The sequence below is a fragment of the Podarcis liolepis genome, assembly GCF_965112155.1.
Source record: "Podarcis liolepis genome assembly, chromosome: 9".
Lineage (NCBI taxonomy): Eukaryota > Metazoa > Chordata > Lepidosauria > Squamata > Lacertidae > Podarcis > Podarcis liolepis.
Genome location: NC_139564.1, coordinates 64,127,336 through 64,134,241, shown reverse-complemented (window position 1 = coordinate 64,134,241; position 6,906 = coordinate 64,127,336). Strand labels below are relative to the sequence as shown.

Sequence of the window (6,906 nt, the reverse complement as noted above, 5' to 3'; positions counted from 1 at the left end):
TCCACCGACCTCGGCGGAGAAAGGCAACAACCGGAGCCGATGACCAGTGGCGTAGCGTGGGTTGTCAGCACCCGGGGCAAGGCAAATAATTTGTGCCCCCTAACCCGTGGATTTTAGCACTCGAGTGCGAGCGCGCCCCCCCCCCAAGATGTTGCGCCCGGCCCCCCTGCACCCCCACGCTACGCCACTGCTTCAGGTCCCCCAATAAAACATTTGAGGGGGCCAGTCCCCCAGTTGATGGGCATTGCCAATGTGATCAACTATGCAGGGAGGGGTTTACTTGCCTCCCCCCCCCCAATATCATACTGTATTCACATTGGCACCCCTGATGAACTCAGCGGGGCTTACTTCTGCCCCGCAAGCCTTTGCACCTCCGTGTCTCCTTTCCTCTCTATATGTAAGAGGGTGAAGGTCAGGCTGGCAGTGCAAATAAGGGCCCCGCTGCTGAAGGCCTCGCCCGCCGCGATCTCCTGGTCCACGGGCAGGGCAAGAAAGTGCCTTTTCCTTGGGGGGGGGAGTCTTAAATTTCAAACCATTATTATTATTATGAATATCTAATGTGCGTGGTTTCTCTACCTCCACCGACGACTCGCCACGTGCGAGGAGGAAGGCGGGCTCCCTTCACCTCCCCGTCCCCTCAAGGGAAAGGGGAAACGACGTGAGGAAAAGCGACGCGGGACAGCGAGCGAGGTTCTCCTCAGAGCCTTTTCCCGCCGCCCCCTCCCAAGACAGCCCTGAAGCCGAGCGCAGAGTGAGGGGCGGGGCCCGGCAGAGTCTCGCTGCCCCCCAACGCCTCTCGAGGCGGCATGAGGGGCGCCGCGTCAAGGGCGCCGGCGGGCGCAGCGGCAGCTCCTGTCAGGGCACGAGGCGGGCCCGGCGCCTCTCCCCCACCCACCCCGTCCGCCCACCCATATTCCGCTCAGGAGGGGCCGGTGGGCTGGCGAGCGCCTCACAGCAGCAGCACCAGAGAGGGAGAGAAGTCCGCCTCCCGCTGCCGCTGCCTCTTCATCCCCAGCAGCAACTTCCCTGCCCGGCTCCCCGCCGCCGCCGCCGCCTCCTTCTCTCCCTGCTTTGCAGTAGCAGCCGCCGCCGCCGCGGCACACCAGGCGACATCTCACGGCACACTACTGTGCCGCGGAACACCGGTTGGGAAACACTGTTCTAGAGACACGGGTGGCGCTGTGGTCTAAACCACTGAGCCTAGGGCTTGCCGATGAGAAGGTTGGTGGTTCAAATCCCCACAATGGGGTGAGCTTCCATTGCTCAGTCCCAGCTCCTGCCAACCTAGCAGTTCAAATGCAAGTCAAGGTGCAAGTAAATAGGTATCGCTCCAGTGGGAAGGTAAATGGTATTTCCGTGCACTGCTCTGGTTCACCAGAAGCGGCTTAGTCATGCTGGCCACATGACCAGTGTGGACAAACACTGGCTCCCTCGGCCTATAGATGAGCGCCGCAATCTCAGAGTCATCCGCGACTGGACCTAATGGTCAGGGGTACCTTTACCTTTTTAAGATGATTCTGTGCTCCAGATACACCGCAGGAGAAATCCTGTCTGCTCCAAAAAATTATACCCCCTCCTGTGGCTGCCATTTCACCCCAGAATGTTTGGAGAACTCTGCCCTTTGTTGATTTTTGTTTCCTGGCCTTGCAGGACAGCCACACTGTTGCACTCAGTTGAGACCTTAGGTTGAAATAGGCAAGACCTATTCTCCAAACTTCTACTGGAAAGGGGTGGAGTGTTTGTTACAAAATGTCGCCTATTCCAAAGCACTTCCAGTTGACAATAGTATCTAATGATGCAATTCAGAATGTTATGGGTGGTTCGCCAGCACTGATGGGCTTCTTTTTTTCCTTTTTAAGTCAATGTTGAAGCACTGTCATTCAAATATTTAGCTCACAATAGAGTTTCTGAGTTTATCCTCTTTCTTTTCCTTTTATAGCTCTAGAATGGCACGGTCTGCCTTCTGCACATATCAACGCAGGCTGAGCTAATAGGCAAACATCCATCATGCCTTTTGCCTTAAGCAGTGGTTTTCAACCTTCAGGCAATGCTGAGCAAAAATAAAACATTTCTTGGGCACAGGAAACCCTGCCAGCAGTATGCAAAGTCTTTATGCAAGTCTCCAGTGAATATTAATAATCTTGCTGCAAGCATACACACACACACACCCCGATTTGAATTTTAACAAAAAAATATATATCCAGCATTAAAATCTGTTCAAGGATTCTCAGTATCCTTCTGTTTGAAAAGAGGAGAGCCAAAGGTTCAATTCAAGGTCTATTTAATTGCCTGATCCTTTGTGCTGCTGTGCTGAAACAGCAGGTCGTGGGATTAGGGGTCTGGGACACAGACTACATGGCTTGTTCTTTGTCACTTTCAGTGCTGGCACACTTTGAATAGAAGACACCTGGGATTCTCTGTAAAGCAAAAGTTCAGGTAAATTTGGAGGGTGCTATTCAGCTGAAGTTTATCAAGGAGTTTCTGTGGCAAAATAATTTGGTATGGATAGCAAGATGTCTTGGGGATGGGTTGCATATCTTTGAGACCTAACAACAGACCTATCTTATAAGGGCAGGTTATATTTTTTTAAAAAAAAATCTAATTTGGAATGCTGGTGTAGGGAGAAGTCACTGTCAGATTGTTGCTGTTTTGTGGGTAGAGTGCAGTACAGCAATCCTTCTTGCTCCCGAAATCACACTTTTTGCAATAATGTAAATGATGGGGGAAATGCCCTGGGAAATGTGGAGTACCAACTGCCTGATACGAAATCGTAGAAGCACCCCGTAATGAAATCAGGATGAATAAGCAGCCGAAATTGTACAACATCCTTGCAAACTTTGCACGGATAAACCAAAACGAATGCTCAAAAAGCAGGTCAACAGGGGTTGCCATGGCTACTCCTGCTTCTGCACCAGCCACAAATCTGATGGTAGTTTGAATGGGCATTCCCTGCTCACTGGTGTACACATGTAGCTTCTCTTAGCCCTAGATTCCCTCTTACATGGAGGCACACTTAGAATAAGAGTTGCTATTCATCTAAGTCCTGTTCACACTGCCAATGAATACATACCTGGTTGCAGTGTGGATGTTATATCTGTCAAAAGTTGAAATTGTTGTTTTTGCTAGTGTCTCATGAGCCATACCATAGCTCTGAGGCAATAACAAATGCTTCAAGTATCCTTGAAGAAAAAGAAAAAAGGAGGTACCAGAATTCACTATGAATACCGCCCTTTTTGTCTTTTAATAGTAATGCCACTCACCTCAGAGGTGCTGGAACTGAGTTCTGGTGAGTTCTGGCTGAAAAAAGCCCTGCTGATCTCAACTGTTGGTTGGGGGGGGGGTGAGGGGCGAGTATATAAAGAGAATTCCTGGCTGCCCAGATCCAAGTTTGAGGCAAATACTCTTTGGTAAGAGAACCTCATCAGGGATTTAAAATCACAAAATATGCAGCAAAGTAAAGTGTGGAAATATAGGTGGTTAGATCATTAAAATATGTGAGTTCCAAAAATTCTCACATCCTCCAGCATATGAAAACACTACAAGTTTCATAAGTTAAAAAATAGTTTACTCTTCAAAGGTCAGGTTCATGTGCTTTCCCACATATCAGTCAGGAAACTTGCAAAGGCAGTAAAACTTGGCTTCATTCCAAAGTGGTGAAATTTCCTAAATTATGAGAGCCATGCTGTCTGAGCTTGGCACAACCAGCTCAGATCTCTTCACATGAAGGGGCGTCTCCACCCCCATCGTTCTACCTGGACACTGAGGTCCAGCGCTGAGGGCCTTCTGGCGGTTCCCTCGCTGCAAGAAGCCAAGTTACAGCGAACCAGGCAGAGGGCCTTCTTGGTAGTGGCACCCACCCTGTGGAATGCCCTCCCACCAGATGTCAAAGAGAACAACAACTACCAGACTTTTAGAAGACATCTGAAGGCAGCCTGTTTAGGGAAGCTTTTAATATTTGATGCATTGCTGTATTTTAATATTTTGTTGGAAGCCGCCCAAAGTTGCTGGGGAATAATTTATTATTATCATCATCATCATCACATGTTGAACTTTTCAGGTAGACTGGAGAGTGCATAATAGGCCTGGTTACCTTTGTTCCTCGTAAAGTGAGGGGAAGTGGACATAGCTAAGCATAGCAGGACAGCTTACTGTAAGGTTACCAGATGTCCCCGTTTCCCGGGGACAGTCCCTGGATTTACAAATCAGTCCCCTGACAAAATCCATCTATTTAGGAGGAAGTTGAAAAGTGTCCCCAGATTCATTGAAGAAAATCTGGTAACCTTAGCTTACTCTTTGCTATCAAGCCCTTCATGTATTAATTAGACTTTAGCATGTTGGCTGTATGAGGCTGGTTATCCCACACCAACTATTAGGAGGAAGATCAGTATTATGCCAGTGGTAGAGGACTCAGGATGAGAGACAGTGTCTTTCCTGAGACCACCCAGTGGAGGTCTGAAAAACTTGTGACTCGCATGCTCATCACAGGCACCAAGGATTCGGTAAACTGCTTGGTTTTTGTGTTGACAAAGAGTTGGGGGAAAAGGTGGGGCAGAGGCTTCTACTGAATACTTGGCAGGCCACAATGCATGGCTGATAGTCTGCATTTGATGTTGCAAGAGCGAAATTGTGCAGACTGGCAGTACTTGAACTCAGGACTTTTCTGGTCTGCAGATCAGTCTCTTATCTGCAAGATCTCCCAGTTACTCTGAAACGACCCCTTTCAGTATTGCTTCTCCCTCCCCCACTTGCCATTATTCAGCTTTGCTTTCCTCTCTCTCTTGATTTCCTCATGATGTGTATTTGCTCAGAAATGCAATTTTCTTTTCTTATCCATCCATGTCCTTTGGATGTTCCTCTCCCCACCCCCAGGCTTCCTTTTCTTTTTTGCCCCCCCCCCTGCAGAATTTTGACAAACAAAACATTAAAACCAGTCCAGGGGAAGGAAAAATGTATATATATTTTACAGTCCATTTGCTGAGCTGCTTGCACAGTCTCCTCCAGAAAAAAAGAAAGAAGGAAATATAATGGAGTGTGTTGTACAGGAGAAATACTGACATACAGCACATTCAGTGACCAAAAAGTTTTTTCCCCCCATAGAGCAATAATGCTTGACATGAATTTAATCTGTTATAGGGTACAGAACTCTCCTCAAACTCTTTTTATGGTCGTTAAAGCTCCTTGGAGGTTTCTTGCTGTTAGCAAAGTCAACTTAAATAATGCAGATGAAGCCCGGAGAGAGAATCCTAATAACACTTTACTTGTGAAACTGAATAAAAACAGTGTATAATTTGAGGAGAAATAAACAGAGATAGGAGTATTCAAATAATTCTGATTCAGAGCAAATCTTTTGAAGTTAATGGTCATGACTAACTTAAGTTTATTAATTTCAATCAATCTATTTTGTGTTGGACTTAATTGAATTCCACCAAAAAGTTTCATCTTTCTTGCTTCAGGTCTTGTACAAAGCAGAGAGAAAACTCTTTTTTTAAAAAATGATTTTTATTATGTTTACATTTTTTACCATAGTCACAATCCACTCTTATCATCACCTAAGACTTTGCTCATCCTGAGCCTCAACTCCCCCCCCCCTTCCACTCCCTGGCAAAAATATTCAATATATTTCAAAAATATTCACTTTCATCGTAGCGTTTCTATATCAACTTATTTACCTTCTTCCTATGCTTATGAAATTTACCTTGATAATTGTAAACCAGCTCCAAAAATTAACATTACAAAATATTTTAACTCAAACTTGCAAATGTTTTCAAATGTTTTCAATGTTCTCTCATATTGTATAAATTTATTCCAGTTCTTTTTGAACAGCTCGTTATGATGGTTTCAGATCTTCCCCATCAGCTTTGCCAGTTCTGCATATTCAATCATTTCAGTCTGCCATTCTTCCAACGTTGGAAGTTCCTGCTGTTTCCATTTCTGGGCTAAAAGTGTCCTCGCAGCTGTGCTAGTGTACATAAATATATTTATGTCTTTTTTGAGAATTTCTTCTCCAATTATACCCAACAAAAACGCAGGGAGGAAACTGAACAGAATCTATTTTGAATGTTCCCCATTACTTCCTCCCATATTCCATCTTAAGACTGTGGCTAAAAACCTCCATGCATAGCTTCAATATCAGCTAAACCTTCCCCCCACCCGAACCTTACCTTCTAGTCTGATGAAGAGTTCTGGAGAACTTGAAAGTTTCAAAATGATTATGTAATCTTTTTTGATTGGCTTAATTTGGTATCACCCAAATGCGATGTCACTAAGTTTCAGAATTGTGCAGGTTTGGCAATGACTCCTATCCTTTCAGAAACAATAATGTGTTGTGTTATGCATTGACTGATCCAATAAATATGTCCCTGGAAGCCTTGGCAAGCAACAATTCACAGAAATCTTTGTGACGGGAACTTGTCGTGATGTCAGCACTGACCTTGTCCAAGGTAAAGCCTTGTGCAAAGCTCTGACTATGCTATAAGAGAGCACAGCTCTCTCAATTGTAAGCCCTGCTTCTACTGAAAGTTGCCTCTTCAACTAAAGGTTGTTCCAGCAGTGTTTGACTCTTACTGTACTAGGGCTTCTGTAATGGAGTCCTCTGAGTTACAGGATGACATTGTGACATCATTGGGCCAGGGCAGCTCTGCTGTCATGGTCTCACCTTGCAGATTTGCTTCTGGGGCTGGCCTTGTATACATCCTCAGTCTCATTCCCCGAAGAAGAGAAAACCAATCTCTGGGTCATAACAGAATTGTTGGGAACCTACTTCTTTCTAAGACTTTAATGCCTAATGATTATGGAACAGTCCTCTTCCTCTTCCTCTGAATCACTGCTGTTGAAAGAATAAGTTTGAGGACTTAGGGGAAAGGGGGAAATAGTGGAAAGCAGAGAAGGCTTGGGTCAGTAGAGGAC

General features: G+C 45.6%; 1 long non-coding RNA gene across 2 annotated transcripts; it reads right to left on the bottom strand.

Annotated features, from left to right (window-relative positions):
* Positions 1-5,739: 5,739 nt before the first annotated feature.
* Positions 5,740-6,569, bottom strand: LOC310686503. 2 transcript variants are annotated; one of them, XR_014515964.1, is made up of 2 exons: positions 6,431-6,569; positions 5,740-5,954 (listed from the first exon to the last, which is right to left on the bottom strand). It is a non-coding gene; the product is annotated as an uncharacterized lncRNA (long non-coding RNA). The 2 variants fall into 2 exon arrangements; XR_014515965.1 differs by having other exon boundaries at positions 6,162-6,563.
* Positions 6,570-6,906: the final 337 nt, after the last annotated feature.